At 62.9% G+C, this 15,078-nt stretch overlaps 1 protein-coding gene and 1 long non-coding RNA gene across 3 annotated transcripts in view; one reads left to right on the plus strand and one right to left on the minus strand.

The window, feature by feature from the left end:
- LOC126037340 (collagen alpha-1(I) chain-like) overlaps positions 1–14,688 on the minus strand; it is a 255,410-nt gene extending 240,722 nt beyond the window's left edge. Inside the window, exon 1 of the mRNA XM_049797646.1 lies at positions 14,670–14,688. The gene's annotated coding sequence lies outside the window, so the exon portion shown is untranslated. The remainder of the gene's footprint in view (positions 1–14,669) is intronic.
- On the plus strand, positions 9,296–10,497 carry LOC126037345 (uncharacterized). Of its 2 annotated transcripts, XR_007505634.1 has the most exons (6): positions 9,296–9,430; positions 9,619–9,681; positions 9,817–9,907; positions 10,006–10,085; positions 10,205–10,278; positions 10,376–10,497. It is a non-coding gene; the product is annotated as an uncharacterized LOC126037345 (long non-coding RNA). The 2 variants fall into 2 exon arrangements; XR_007505633.1 differs by lacking the exons at positions 9,296–9,430; positions 9,619–9,681 and having other exon boundaries at positions 9,745–9,907.
- Positions 14,689–15,078: the final 390 nt, after the last annotated feature.

Here is a 15,078-nt window from a genome sequence, read left to right on the forward strand (position 1 = left end):
CTGCCTTGTCCTGGGCCAGGCTCACATCCCCCAGCCAGGCTGGCATCAGAGCTCCCACAGCGCAGTGGCCGGGAAGGGAGCTCTGTTCTGGCGTTCTGGGACAGGGACTCTCCCTGTGCCCTGGTGCCAGCGCATCCCTTACCAGACCACAGCAGGGCCCCCTCCTTGTGCTGCCCTCCAGCATCACACCCTCTCTCCTGGGGCACACAGGGGACACCGGTGTCCCAGCCTTGAGCAAGGGCTTGTGGCATCCCTGGGAGCTGGGCAGAGGGCTCGGGTTTTCCCTGCTGCTTGCCCCCCAGCCCTTCCTGCTCTCTCTTGGCCAGATCTGTGCTGCTCTGCCTTGGCTTTGCCCAGGGAGGAAGACAATACCCTGGACATCATTCGAGCCTTCCTCAGGAGCAGACCAAAGGTATCCGTGGCCACTTCTATGAGGCTGTGCCCGTGTCTCCCAGCCTGTCTTTCGGCCCCTGTCCCGTGCTCAGGAGGTGCTGGGGGCTGTGCTGGGCCCCCCACCTGGCTGTCTCTCCCCCCTGACACTGTCTGTCTGTCTGTCTCCTCCCTGGCTGGCAGCAAGAGGCCCAGAAGCTGAGGTTTCTGGCCTCCATCTGCACCGTCTGCAGCACCACCAGCATGGACTCTGCTGCGTGGGACATGCTTTACTTCTGCCAGCCAGAGGTGGTGGAGACCATCGAGGTGAGGGGACGGCCAGTCAGGCTGAGGCAGGGGCAGGGGCAGGGGCAGGGGCAGCAGGCAGTGACACAGCCCCGGGGGCAGATGAGAGCTTGGCCAGGCAGGGGGGTTGCGGATGAGCACTGCTCCAGGTCTCCATCCTTGGAGATGCTCCAAAGCCACCTGGGCGGCCTGGCTGGATGTTTGCAGGTCCCTTGGCCAGCCTGTGGCTCTGTGACGGGCACAGCCCTTCCAGCCATGGGGCTTGGGACCACTGGGTGCTGGGTGGGGAGGGGGTGCCAGGATGGGGGCACCTGGGCTCTGCCAGCCCCACAGGCTCTTGCTGGGCGAAGGAAACTGCCCCATCCTGAGCTGTCCCACGCTGCTGTGCTCCCCAGGTGCTGCTGCAAGAGGAGCCCGCTGGCCCCCAGGGCATTATGGTGCAGCAGCAAGCCATGCTGGCCATCATCTCCATGAGGTACATGCCCCAGCCCCCAGCTTGGTGGCCCCGATGGCACCGGTCCCAGGTGGGGGGCATCCCCAGTCCTGGGTCTGAGAGGGAGGCAGAGAACAGGGCAGGGGGTGCCACAGGGTTTTCCCCGCAAAGGCAAGTGCCAGTGTCATGGAGGGTTGAGGGGTCCCCCATGGCATGGGGCTCAGCTCAGGTCTCTAAGCCCAGGGTCTGCCTCCTCCTCTGTCCCCGCAGCAGAGCGGGGCTGCTTCTGCAGGAGAAGAAGAACAGCCTCCTGTATGCCTGCTTCTGCAACATCTTCCACCTGCCTCCTCAGGAGGACACTCAGGGCCCTGATGCTTCACTCTACTCCAAGGTGTGCCAGGGGGTGAACCATGGGGAGTTCCCTGGCTGCGAGGCCCCTTCCTGGGCACCGCAGGGCCACGGCCGTCCCCTGCCAGGCTTCCAGGGCTGCCCCCAAGACTCTGTCCCCCTCACAGACCCTGGCCACGATGGACAGCATGCTGCAGGTGCTGGTACGCAGTGCCGGCACCCTTGGCATCGTGGAGCTGCAGAACATCTTGGAGGTCTGACCTTGGCACAGGGTCCCCATGGGCAGTGACCCCTGGCTTGAGCGGTGCCCACCCCCAGCACCTGGTGCAAGGAGGGGGGCAGGGAATGTCTCTCCTTACCAGCCATGCCCCCCCCCCCACCCCCCTGCCTCCTGGCTCCCGCCAGAGCCCCTTCTCCTGCCCCAGCCCACGCCACCTCTGCAGCCTTGCCCGCTGCCCGTCCTCCCCAACACTGCCTCCCAGATGGACCTGCCTGTCTGGCAAGGGGAGCCCAGCCCTGGGGCTTTCCCCCTCCAGCTTCACCATGGGCCATATCCCAGAGCCCCCACCACAGGTCCCCAGTGAGGTGGTCACCCCAAAGCCTTGGAGTCCTTGGGTGGGAGGCAGAGGGATGTTTTTTGGTGGGGAGTGAGTGAATGGAAGGCAGCAGAGGCAGCAGCAGAAGCAGGATGCAGTGACCTGCCTGCCCGCAGCAGGTTGCTGTGAGGGGCAAGAAGGACACATGCCCCATCCCAGGCACTGCCCCAGAGCAAGCCTGGCTGTGCCATGCTGTGCCATGCCACCTCCCTGGCACACCAGCAGCTTTTCTCCTCCCAGCTGCTGCTGCCCTTCACCGATTCCCAGCTGGCAGAGGTGCAGGAGAGGGCCATGGCACGGATCGCCAGGCTGGTGAACTTCATCACCACCTACTCCCTGCCGCAGGTACCGAGCTCCTGGTCTGGGCAGCCCCAGTGCCCTGTCCCTGTGCCCCTGAGCCCCGGCACCTCCCCAGTGCCCTGTCCCTGTGCCCCTGAGCCCCGGCACCTCCCAGGGAAGCTGGACACCCAGCCAGCAGGTCGGGAGCAGGGGTCTTTGCCCTGCCCCTGTCCTGTCGATGCTCTCTCCCAGGGCAGGGCAGGGCAGGGCAGGGCAGGGCTGCCCCGGGCACAGGCAGGAACCTGGGTCCGGCAGCCCTGCCCTGCTCTTGGCTGCTGCCTAGCTGCTCTGGGAGCAGCTGGGGCTCTCGTTGTGCTCACACTGCCTCTCTTCCCCCAGGTCTGCCCCTGCTTTGCCCAAGCCACAGTCCGCAGGCATCAGTGCTCCAAGACACATCAGTTTGTAATGCTGGGGAAGCTGGTGGGGCACCTCACCCTCTGTTGCACCTGCAAGGACAAGGGGATGCGTCCTGAGGCTGCAGAAGCTCTCTATCACCTGCACACGTTTGTCCTGCAGCAGAGAAGTAAGACAAGCTGTGTCGGGCTGGATCCCCCAGGCATGGGCAGTCAGGGGCCACTCTCCTTGACGAGAGAAAGCCTTATCCAACCTGCCTGCCTGCCTGCAGTCTGAAAAGTCATTTTGCCTTGCCCCCGCTCACAATAGCCCTGGACCCTCCCTGGGTATCTGCTCCCTGGACCTGTCTGGTGCCCTTTTTCTTTGCCAGCAACTTTTCTGCCCAATGCTCTCAGACTGCACTTCCACTTCTGCACCCTCTCTCTAAGCACCCCGTTTTTGCTCCCCCCCAGGCAGGTGGCCCTGGCTGCATGGCACAGAGCAGCTGCAGCTCCAGGAGGACTGGCAAGCAATGAAGCCCTGGCAGCTTTTGAAAATCAGCCACACCCGCAAAATCTTCTTGGTAAGAAGTGCCTTTGGCTCAGTGTGAGTGAAGGGACACCCGATGCGTGGGGATGACAGGGGCTCACGCTGTTCCCTAGGCAAAGGCCCTCAGGGAGCTTCAGTCCCCTGCGGGACCCTGATGCCCACCATCAGTCTCCTCCCCAGCGCAGCCTGGCTCCGTGCCCCGCTCTCACTGCACAGTCAAGATGCTCTGGGTGATGCTCTGGGTGAGGCAACAAATCTCCCCTCCTCTCCTTCATCCTGCAGATGTTCACAAAATACCTCCAGTCCTCCGACCAGGCAGACATCATCCTCATGGCTATCAAGAGCTTGAGACACCCAAGCGCCTACAGCATCAGGCTGGCTGCCCACATGGTGGATGTCCTTGTGGCGGACCGTGCCTTCCAGCCGGGGCAGGTGAATAGCCCATGGGTGGCACAGCTGATGCTCCAGCCCACTGGGGGACTGTTCCTCCCCTGGCTCTGTGCCTGGCTAGCACTGACGCCGTCTCGAGCTGGCATACCGCACTAGGAACGGAAGCAGCTCCCAGTAGGAGCTGGGGAAATGGCCGCGTTCACCATGCTGACATCCCCACTCCCGCCCGTGTCTCCCCTCCAGGTGCTGAACGTCGTGTGGGCCATCTACAGAAGCCGGCCCTCCGTCAGGGTGGTGGTAGCCCGCAAAAGCCTGGACAGGGCCCTGGTGGTGCTTGTGCGCAAACACCCCAGGGAGTTGGTGGCCAGCCTGCTGCAGTGCTCCCCGACGTGCACCCGGTAAGGGGACCACCAGCCTTTGGGGGCTCCTCTCACACGAGGAGAGGGGCCCCAAGACCCTCCCGAGGGATTTCAGCCTGGCCATCCTCTGGGGTGTCCCTGCTGACAGAGCCCCGTGTCCCTGCAGTGTCGCCAGGGCCATGTGGAGGGCGATGATGTCTGACCTCCGGGCTGCGGACAAGGTACTGAGAGAGCTGCTCAGCTTGCTGGTGAACCAGTCACTGCGCAAGACCTCCACCTCCACCAAGGACAACCCGCGCATCCTCTCCCTGGCTGTGAGTTGCTGGACGAAGCCTTGCTGACCTCCGGGGCTGATCTCAGCTGTCCGGGGCCCCTGCTCCCCTTCCCTGCCCGCCCCAAGGCTTTACCTCCCCAGGGATGAGGGGACATCTCAGCGTCCGGGTGTCTTCTGCAGGCAACCAGGGCGATAAGCGAGATCCTCCTGCAGTCTGTCTGCCTCTGGCAGGTGGAGGCAATTTTCCCCCAGCTTTTCCTGGCGCTGCTTTTCCAAGCGTCATTCACCACGGAGCTGACGCTGCAGGAAGTGCACATCTTCTGGACGGAGCACCGACAGGATCAGCTCACTCCCATCAGGTGCTCCATCCCTTTCCTCTCATCCCTGCCAACCACCCGGAGCCAAGCCAGGGTGGGAGCTAAGCATTTCTCCTTGTGCAGGTCTGCGGTGCAGTCCATGAAAGTGCTGCTCTGCAGCATGGGCTTTGAGAGCCAGGTACTGGCCATCGAGGCGCAGGGTGGCTGGGACACCCTGCTCAGCTCCCAGACCCACCTCATGGGAGTGCGCATTATCGCCAGGTGAGAGCCCCTTCTCCCTGCTCCTTGGGGACAGGGTACCCCATGCCACCCCCTCCCTTGGGGCTGATGGCAGTGGGGTCCCCATTACTTGGAGAAAGTGGTACAGACTGGCGATGTCCAGGCTGGTGCAAACCCCCAAAAGATGTGCCTGCCTGGCTCAGGCCTGACAGTGCCTCCTTCCCCGTCAGGGAGATGATGAAGATGCCAAGGCGCCTGCGCTCCGCCATCTTCTGCCATCTGGTAGAGCTCCTCCGGACAGAGGACCCCACCTGGAAGATGGTCACTATGGTCTTCTTCATTGAGGTGAGCCTGATGGCACCACTCCAAGCTCCCCCCGATGCTCGGTTCTCCCATGCCCACCACTGTGGGGAAAGCTGGGGCAGTGGGTGGGCTCTGGTTGGTACCATGGAGGAGCAGATGAGCAAGCAATGTGCTGTGGTGTGGGGCACGGGGACTCTCTGCAATCCCTGCTGCCTCTCTCTGTCTGGGCTTGGTCTTGCCCTGCGTCCTTGTCCTGAGCTGATGGTTGGAGCCAGCACCACACCTCACCAGCTCCCACTGCCTGTGTTTCAGATGCTGGACTTTACCAACATCAGTGAAGAGCTGGTCCGTGCCCTGGAAATCTTCCCCATTTATCTGCAGAGCCAGTGCCTGGGGATGCCCAGCCTGGTGCTCAGGGCCATCCTCAGGCTCACCGAGAGGCCTGACACAGTGAGTAGGGGGCAGCCGGGACAGCAGCCCAGGGTGGAACAGTGGGTAACGTGGCAGCTCAGGCTTTCCTGGGCATTGTGGGCTGTGCTGGCTGCTGCCAGCTCTCCTGCCTCCCCGGCCCTCTGCCCCATGGCTGTGCCATGCCAAGGAGAGAAGCAGCAGTGCTGACGGGAACGGGCTCCCACTGCCAGCACGTCCCAGCAGGGATGCTGGCGGCAGAGCAACCGGCCTGAGCGTGGGGTCTGCAGGGCCTGGCCGTGAGGTGTTGAGCCCCAGGGTGAAACACAGCAGCCATGGCAGGGGCTGCTGGCAGCTTGGGCAGCTTTCCAGGCAGCGCCAGTCACCCACCAGCCTATCCAGGGGGGTCTGGTGGAGAAGGGGGCAGCCGAAGGGCTGGCAAGGAGCCAGTGCTGTCTGTCCTCCCCCTCTGTGCCCTGCTCTTCCCATGGGCATGCTGGTGAGCCCTGTCTGCCGGGACCTTGCCCTCGTAACCTGCACTGCCTGCAGAGAACCCAGTGGGGAGGCCGGTGTTCGTGGAGAGGGTTTTCACCCCTGTGATCGGTGGCTCCTTTACAAAAAGGAGGTGGCATGTCTCACACAGGAAAGGAAAGCCCTTATCCTGCTGCCGTACGTTATGGACCAGCTGCTGGATGATGACAGTGATGCCAGCGCCGCGGCCCTGCCCGTGCTTGGCAACATGCTCTGGCTGCTGGAGGGGAAGAGACTCAGCCTCACTGCCCTGGCACTGGCTGGAAAGCTCCTGCTGCTTTTCAACAATGTAAGGCTGGGGGAGAGCCCCATGTCCCCCTTCCTGGGCACCTCCATTCACGCCTCCCACTGCAGCCCCTGTGCTCTGCAGGGGGATGCTTTGCCCTGCAGTCCCCAGACCCCATTGCTGCCCTTGGTGGCTCCGTGCTGTGTCACAAACCCCCCACCAAGGACTCACTCCGGCTCGGCCTCCCTGCCGCAGCGGGGTACAGTGGTGGCAGGATGGCAGCAGGCGTGCTGAGCCCCACCAATGCACACCCTGCTCTGGCAGCATCCTCCAGCCTTCTGCAGGGCCTCCCTCTCTGGCCCTCAGCCCCGGAGACCCCAGTCTCCCTGGGCAGACCATCTGCATGCCGCAGCTTGCTGCCTTTTGCAGCAGGGCTGCCTGCAGCCATTTTGGGGATGTCTGTCTCCATGTCAGCCCCTTGCTTGCCATGGGCTTGTGGCTGAGGTCCTCCTCCCCTCTTCCCCCAGGAGCTGGACACGGTGCAGGAGCTCTCCATCCATCTCTTCCAAATTGCAATGGGGCTCGTGGTGGGTGCTGAAAAGAAGAAGATGAAGAAGGTGGTGTGGGACAGCCTGCTGCCGCTGCTCTTTCACCTGCATGACCAGGACGAGAGTGTGGCCAAGGTGGGATTCCCAACCTGACTGGTCCTTTGGGGAGGGCAATGCTGACACTGCACTGTGAGGTCTAGCTTGTTGAGTCCCTAGGAACAGGCAGAGCCCCCCTCCCTGCCCACTGCTGCCTTTTTCCTCCTGCTGCCTGGTGGATGGGCAGGTGGGTCCCTTTCCCACCCAGCTCCCTCCACACAGCCCCTGGCATGGGTCCCTGCAGCCCCAGAGACTGGACTACGGCTCCGCAGCAGCCTGGGGCCACCACAGCTGAAACGCTGAAGCCCCGACAGGCTTCCAGCCAGAGAGGGTGGCTGCCCTCCTCTTCCCCTGGGGTGCTGAACCTGCTGGCAGCATCAGTCCCCAGCTGGTGCGTCTTCCCTGCATGGGCCAGGACAGGCTCTGAGCCCCACCAGGAGGGAGGACACAGGGTCCTGTGCCCCCCATGGTGGTGGTAGCATCTGTGCTGCTCACCAGGCCTCCCAGGAAGCCCTCCGCAGCGCTGGCCAGTTCCTGAAGTGGAGGCAGCTGGTGCGACTGGCCGAGACGGCGCAGGCATGGAGGATCTGCGAGTGCTTGGTAAGCATAGCCCGAACACCCCTGGGATCTGCCCTGGGTAAGCCCTGCCCGTGCCCAGCAGAGGGGACCAAGGGCAGTGTCCCCACAGCTGCATGCACCCTCCTGGAACAGGCTCTGCTCCAGGCTGTCCTCACCTCCGGGGTCCCAAAGGGGACCCCGCCACCAGGATGGCACCCTAGCATTGCCTGGGAGCCCTCTGCTCCCTCCGAACCCCAATGCAGAGAGCGGAGAGCTGGGAATGTCCTGCTGGGGAGAAGAAGGGTGGTCCTTGGTGGAGGGATGGCCCAACGGGGGGGCCATCTCTGTGCCAACTCTGCACCCTTCTCTCCAGCTGGCCAGGAAGAGGAGCAGGGCCACGTACTACCTGTGGAAGAGCCAGACCTACCTGCGGAGCCCGCAGGAGTCCCTGCGGCTGGAGGCTGTCAGGTTCATCGGTGAGCCCCTAGCCCCAGGGTCCCTTTCTCTCCCAGGGTCCCTGTGTCCCAGTGCAGGACCTGTGGGGCACCCCTTCACTCTCTCCCACTCCTGCCTGCACAGGTAGGGCTGGCAGGAGGCTCATCCATCCCCTCCCCGATGCTGCACCCTGGGGTCAGCCCTCCCCAGGGAACTGTGTGGCCAGACAGGCTGGCTGGTGGGTCCCTGATGGCCAGTGGGTCCCTGACATGCTGTGTCCCCCCAGGACTCCTTGGACGGGATGTGGATGAGCACGAGAACGAGCACAAGTACATCAGAGAGAGTGAGTGAGGGCAGTGGGGAGGAGGAAGGACCTTGGCATGGAGCTCCCCCCCCAGCCTGGGCAAGGGGGGCTCTGCTCCCAGCACATCTGTGGGAAGAGGGGTGTTTCGGGAGGGGCGTATTCCTAACCAGCAGCTTCCAGCTGAGCCATCTGCCCCCTGGTTCCCTCCTGGCCCTGGGAATCGTGAGGTGCGATGTGCCCTGCCTGGAAGGGATATGGGGCTGTCACCTCACCTCTGCTGCTTTGTCCCCACAGTCCTTCAAGGCCCAAGCAAAGACACCAGCCCCTTGGTCTCCTCCCTGGCAACTCAGACACTCCTCATCCTGGGACGAGGAAGGCTGAAGTCGAGGTTTAACCTACCACGGCTGAGTTTACAGATGACGAGGGCACGGATGAGGTCACACTCAGTCCCCAGCGAGGACTCTGCTCAGGCAGAGACAACGCTGGAGCCCCAGCCCTAGGATGCTCTGCAGGCTGGGGTATCTCCTCTTCCTGAGGTCTAACAGGAAAGGAGACACCTCAGCTGGAGGAGGACCCGGCAGCCTCCGGAGAGTGGCAGGACAGCCACTCTTTCCAGTGGTCTAGGACAACGCCTGTCCACGCGCTTCATCTTTGCCACAAAGCACCAGCTGCTCTGCTGGGCTGTTGAAACAGAGGGAAGGAGAAGGCCACGCCAAAGCTGAAGCCAAAGTTGAAACTGAAGCCTTCCCTCCCCTCTGCAGGGCCACGCCGGGGCGAATCCCTTTTTCTGCCTCCCACCGTCCAAGGATCCTGTGCTGCTTTGGGCTGACGTGGCCGAGCTCGGGAGCTACAAAGCCACCAATGCTCTGACTCCAGCAGCATCCTCCCCTCCACGTCCCCAGCAGGAAGGGCAGCTCTGCCTCCTGCCCGCACCGCAAGCTGCGCAGCCACTCCTGCCTGGGGATGTCAGAAGTCACAAGAGCCAGCAGGCCCGGGGGAGTTGTGGTAGCAGAGGGCCCTGCTTGCCACAGCACTTTGCCATCTCCTTCTCCAGGTTCGGGCACCAGGATGTCATCACGGGGCTGGACAGCCTGAGCCGGGAGTGCTGTGTGACGGCAGGGGGCCGGGACGGTACCGTGCGGCTCTGGAAGATCCCGGAGGAGTCGCAGCTTGTGTTTTACGGGCACCAGTAGGTCTGGGGCGGGAGAGGGGGCTGCAGGCAGGGGGGTCAGGCTGGGGCAGCGGTGTGCAGGTGCCAAGCATCACTAGGAGCCTGCCGGCACTGTGGGGATGCTGATGCCCCGGTGAGCCCTTGTCTCCTAAATAGGATCCCAAAGCATGCTCATAACTGATGGCAGTTGCCCCTTCTCTTCACAGGGGCTCCATCGATTGTATCCAGCTCATCAGTGAGGAGCACATGGTGTCAGGCGCCGATGACGGGTGAGCACAGGGCCGGGGTGGTGCCTGGGGTGCGCAGGCGGTGCCCCCCTTGGCCCCCTCGCCCCTTCCCTCCCTGGCAGGTCCCTAGCCCTGTGGGGGCTAACGAAAAAGAAGCCGCTGGCACTGGCCCGGCAGGCACATGGCATGCAGGATGCCTAGGGCCTGCAGCAGCCATACTGGATCTCAGCAGTGGCCGCCCTGCGCAACAGGGACCTCCTGGCTACAGGTGTGTGGCAGCTGCTTTGGAGTGGGGGTGTGGAGAGGGGGGCGTCCTGCTCCCTTACCTGGGTGGGAGTGCATGGCAGTCTTCTCTCTCTGCCCCAGGCTCCCACAGCGCCAGCGTGAAGCTCTGGAAGTGCGGTGAGGGATTTCGGAAGCTGGAGCCCCTCTGGGACATCCCGTTGGTATGGATGGGGAGGTGGGGGATTGGAGCTGGGCTTGGGGCATCTCTGGGCGGGGGCTCCCCTCCCTGGGCGGCAGGAGGAGGCTGCCAGAGCCCCTCACCCTGCCCTGTCCCCTCCAGGTGGGTTTTGTTAACAGCCTCAAGTTCTCTGCAGCCGGTGACTTCCTGGTGGCTGGCCTTGGACAGCAGCACCGGTACTGTCCCCCCTCCCTGGTGCTGCCCAGGGGCACAGCCCCCCCCTGCTCCTCCAAGGACCCGGCGGAGGGTAGCCCCCATCTCTCTCATCTGCAGGCTTGGCCGGTGGTGGAGAGTCAAAGAGGCCAAGAACAGCGTCTGCATCGTCCCTCTGAAGCGGAGGGCTGCAGCCCCCAGTCCCGAAGCCCCTGACAGCCCTGAAGCCCCCGACAGCTCCGAAGCCCCCGACAGCTCCTAGCCCCTGGCCCCAGAGGCGCTGGAGCCAGGTCACCAAACCCCTGTCCCTGGAGCTGCGCCCCGAGTCCTTTGTGCAACCATCTTCCTGGAGCCGGCAGGACGTGAGCAGGGGGTGTCGCATGGCCCCCTGATCCTGCTGGCCCCCCTATCATGATGTGGCTCTGCCCTCTGCGAGGGTCTGCCCCTTTCCCTCAGGTTCAGCCTGACCTGAGCTCTGGAAGAGTCTTATTTAAAAAAAAAAACAAACCAAACCCACTTTATTTACATAAATTACAAAATAAAATAATCACACTTTTGCTCACACTAAGAATCTACTCTTAAAAACGCGGTTGGGCTCAGCACAGCAAGGAGCCACAGCAAGGTCGTTGCTAGCAGAGCCTTGTGCTCTTAACACAGCGTTCCATTTTTATAGCTCTCATTTTTATAGCTTAAACCATGATAGAGACAGAGTCACAGCAGCACAGAATGGATGCTGAAAGAGACCTCTAGAGATCATCCAGCCCACCTCGGCTGCTCGAGCAGGGCCAGCTGCAGCAGGCTGTGAGTCTGGTTCTCGAAGTTCTATTGGCTGAGTTGCTCCCAGGTTGTGGAGCTCGCATGGGAAATGGGCAATGAAGAGGGATGAAGTTTTCAGGCACTTTCTGGCCGGTGCAGTGATTTTTTTTTTTTTTTTCCTTCTGATTTTTTCTCCCCCCTTCCTGGTCTTGCAGCTGCCCAAGGCGCAGCCAGACAAGCGGAGGAGGGTCCCTGCCTGGCCTGCAGCTCCCTCCCTCGCCAATCTTGGGGTGATTTGGGGTTATGTTGCTGTGTCAGTGAGGCAAAGCTGGGCTCTTGGGGGCTGAGGTCAGTGGGACCCGAGGAAGGCCGTGATGGTCTTGAGGCTTTGAAGGGCTGTGCACCGAGCCCTGTCCCCACTGGAGGGGACGCTGGTGGTGTTCAAGACGAAGGCCTTGCAGCCCTTGTTGTCGTGTGTGCCCGTGTCCCCCCCGGCCCCCAAGGTCTGTTGTTGTCGCAGGGGCTCTGTGCTGCTTTCTGCGTGGGGCCGTGTCCATGAGTCCTGCAGGGACCTGTCTGTCCTGGCTTCCCCACCAAAGGGCTGCTTCCCCTGGGGAAGGGGACAGGGGAGTTGTTCCCGTTCCCGTCCCCCCCCCACCATCGCCTGCCCCGCTGGTGGTGACTGGGCCCTGGGGGTGGCTGGGTTCCCCTCGGGGCTTGCTGGCTCGGATTTGGGGCTCAGTGGGGCTTTTGCACCTCTTGGGGGCTGTTTCTTGGTGCCCCCTGTGCTCCCTCCCCCTCCCACATAGGCACCGAGCGGTTCTGGAGAAACAGCTTTTAATTGAAAAGCCAAGAGAAAAGGTCCCATCCAAGCTGGTCTAACCCCTCCCTAGCCACCCCCGCCCACCCCCCCTGCCATATACCCCACCCCTCCTCTCCCACCCCCCCCACTCCCCCCATCTCCATCCCTCTCACCCCTGTCTAATCCCCACCCCCCCCTCACACCCTCACGTTGGCTGCCAGAGCCCTGCGCTTGCTGGGTGCCATTGGCAAGGAGCTCTGCGCCTGCCTCTTCCTCCGCTTGCCGGCCGTGGCAGGTGGGGACGGTGGCAGGTCCATCCCCGCACCCTGCCACGGCTCCTGGGGCTCCATCCCGCCGCCGTTGACTATTTTGAGGCTCAGCATGGCGTCGCTGAGCTCGGGGATGCAGTAGTCGGGGGTGAGCATCTCCTCAGGCAGCGAGAGCGAGCTGAAGTTGCGGTCGGGGGTGTCTGCGCCGGTGCCACCAGCGTCCTCGGGCACGGAGCTCCTGCTGGGAGCATCCTGGCTGACCCCCACTCCATCCAGGGAGCAACCGAAGAGCCTTAGGGCCTCTTCCAGGACCATCTCCTCGGACACTGCAAGGTCGCCTGCAGTGTCCCCAAGGGCTTCGTTGTTGGTGGCAGCGCAGGGGCTGGTGTGGACATCGCCGCCCGGGGCTGCCCCCACAGGAGTGGCCGTGCTGGGGATGTTGATCTGTGCCAGCTGCCCCTCGCTGTGATGGTAGCCAGGGATGGACACTGGCAGCTCCAGAGGGTCTGGGGTCACCCCACTCCTCTGATTTTTGTAGTGTGTGAGGTATCAAGGTATCATGGTTGGCCCTGGGGGGCCCCGCAGCCCCCGGGACCCCACAGGGCAGCACCCGGCAGAGAAGCGGCGCCTTGGCCGAGCGTGGCGCTGGCCGGTGGAGGCAGGTCGGTGGTTGTCCACTGGATGCAGAAGACCCGGGGGTCGAAGAGGCAGCCACATGGAGCCCTCTGCAGACCTGTGTGGGTGAGGGGGTAACCGTGCTGGGCCGGGGTGGCTGTCCAGGGGCACCTGCTGAGCCGGCCCTGATGGCCGACATCCCCCAGCTCTGGGCCAGGGGCGTGGGGAGCTTGTGGCCGGGGTGATCCCCACGGGGTGAGCCGCTGTGCCGGTGGGACAGGGTTGCAAATCGGGGAGGAGACTGGCATCTAGGAGGTGAAAGGGGAGAGGTGGCCCCAAATATTTGGGGAATTCTCTGCAGATGGGCTTTACTGGGCACGCGCCACCCGGGCGAGGGCAAGGATGCTCACCGGGGCTTGCTGAACCCCCATGCGAAAAGTGCCGGGGGAATGGGTGTGATGGGGATGGCGAAGGGGCCAGAGCAGACTGGGGTGCCATACCTGCTGGTGGTGCCTGGGGGGCCCGGGGGGCCCGCGCTGCAGGGAAGGGCTGCTCCCGCGTGTGCAGGCGGCACGGGTTGGCTGAGCCTAAGAGAATGAGACAGGAGCGATGGCCGGCGGTCACCTCTGCTCTTGCCCCCCAAGAGCATCCCTGGGCTGCAGGGGTTGGGGTCGGTCCCTACCTCGAGGGTAGAAAGTTTTGGGGAGCACGAATGGCTGGAAAAGCTGGGGCGCCGGGGGGCCCCATGGCCCAGGCAGTGGGAGCTGCGTTGGTGGCCGCGCCATGGTCCCTTCTGGCTGTTGGCTGCCAAGGACTCTTTGGCGTCTCCCCGGAAGGAATGTGGGGGCTGTGTTCCGCCCCACCCCAAGAGCCTCACCAGCTCCTCCTGGGGAGGGAAAGGGTTAAGGGAGGCTGGGGTGGCCCCGGGGCCTACAGGCGGCTCTCGGGGTCTGCGGGTGCAAATGCTCTTGGCTTTCAACAGTATTTTTCCGGTGGGGGAAGAACAACAAGTTGATTCAGCTGAGCCAAGCGGGGACCAAGCTGCAGCCGCAGCCTCCTTGCGCCAGATGGCAAATGCGTTTGTGATGGTTGCCCACGCTTCTGTTCGCTGCGTTGACCGGAGCGAGGCAGAAATAGGAAAAAGGACCTCGAGGGCACGAAGGAAGGTCATGCGGTGTCGCTCGGTGGCACGCTTTCCCCCAGCCCTCGCTCCAGTAGTGCTGTCAGGTCTTTCAGTCTCCTGCTGGGAAAAGCAGCAGCTCTGGATCCCCCTGGGAGGGGGCGGCCCTTTCCCTGGGTGCGTGACACCCCGGAGGAGACGGTACCCGCCGCCGCGTGCTCCCAGAAAAGGACTGGATTCTGCCCAACGTCCGGTGTCGGGGCGCTGGGGCTGTTTGCGCTCTATGGGATCCCAGGGATGGGGTTAGTACATCCCCTCCTCGTGCTTGGAGGATTCGGCGCTAGCAAGGACACCCCAAGGGTACCAAGGACACAGGCCTCTCGCTCCCGCTGTGTGAACAGTGTGTGGCCTGGGGGAGTCGGGACAACTGCCGTGAACCGGAGGCCAAAGATCTCTCCTGGCCTGTGTCCTGGTAATCAAAGAGATTGCGCTCTGTTCATGAGGCACCTCTGGCTGCAAGATTGTGCAATGCCATGTGCTGCGTAACTTGTGGCAGGGACCGATGCTGGGGGCATGAAGGCAAGCGCGCTTCTAAAAGTATAAAACTCCGTTTCATTTCAGAGCACAGCTGAGCCACCCCGCTCCTCAAGACTCTGCCATCTGCACTGCTGTGGCTGGGACCGGGCAGTGCTGCACATCCCAAAGGCCACCAAGTCACACCCGTGTCCCTGCTGCTTTGCCGGGAGCTTCTGCGATGCGAGCGATGTTCTGGGGGCTGATCTCTTGGACTGCAGCTACTCCGTCCCTGACTGGCAGCTGGCCAGGAGGGTTGTGTCCAGGGTGGAATTCCACCTCTCTGACGAGAACCTGGCCAAGGATGCTTTCCTCCTGAAACATGTCCAGAAGAACAAGATGGGCTTCGTCAGCATCAAACCGCTGACGTCCTTGAAGAAGGTAGGCAGCGCGCTGCGTTGGCCAGCCAAGGTGGGAAGTGGCCTCCACGTGGAGGATGCCTGGGTGTGTGGGTGTGCTCTGGCTGTCTGCCATGGCCAAAACACTGCTGTGTTATCAACAGCTTTCTAGCTACCAGTACAGAGCACAGCACTACGAGGGCTGCTGTGGGGTAAAGGAACTCCAACTCAGCCAGATCCAATACAGAAGGAAAGTGGAGAAACAACAGAGGGAGCAGCCCAGGGACACAGAGCCCCAGGTCTCATCTGGCCGCTCCTGTGACCATACGGTGTATGCAAAATCAAATACC

The sequence above is a fragment of the Accipiter gentilis genome, unplaced genomic scaffold (assembly GCF_929443795.1).
Source record: "Accipiter gentilis unplaced genomic scaffold, bAccGen1.1, whole genome shotgun sequence".
In the NCBI taxonomy this organism is placed as follows: Eukaryota; Metazoa; Chordata; class Aves; order Accipitriformes; family Accipitridae; genus Astur; species Astur gentilis.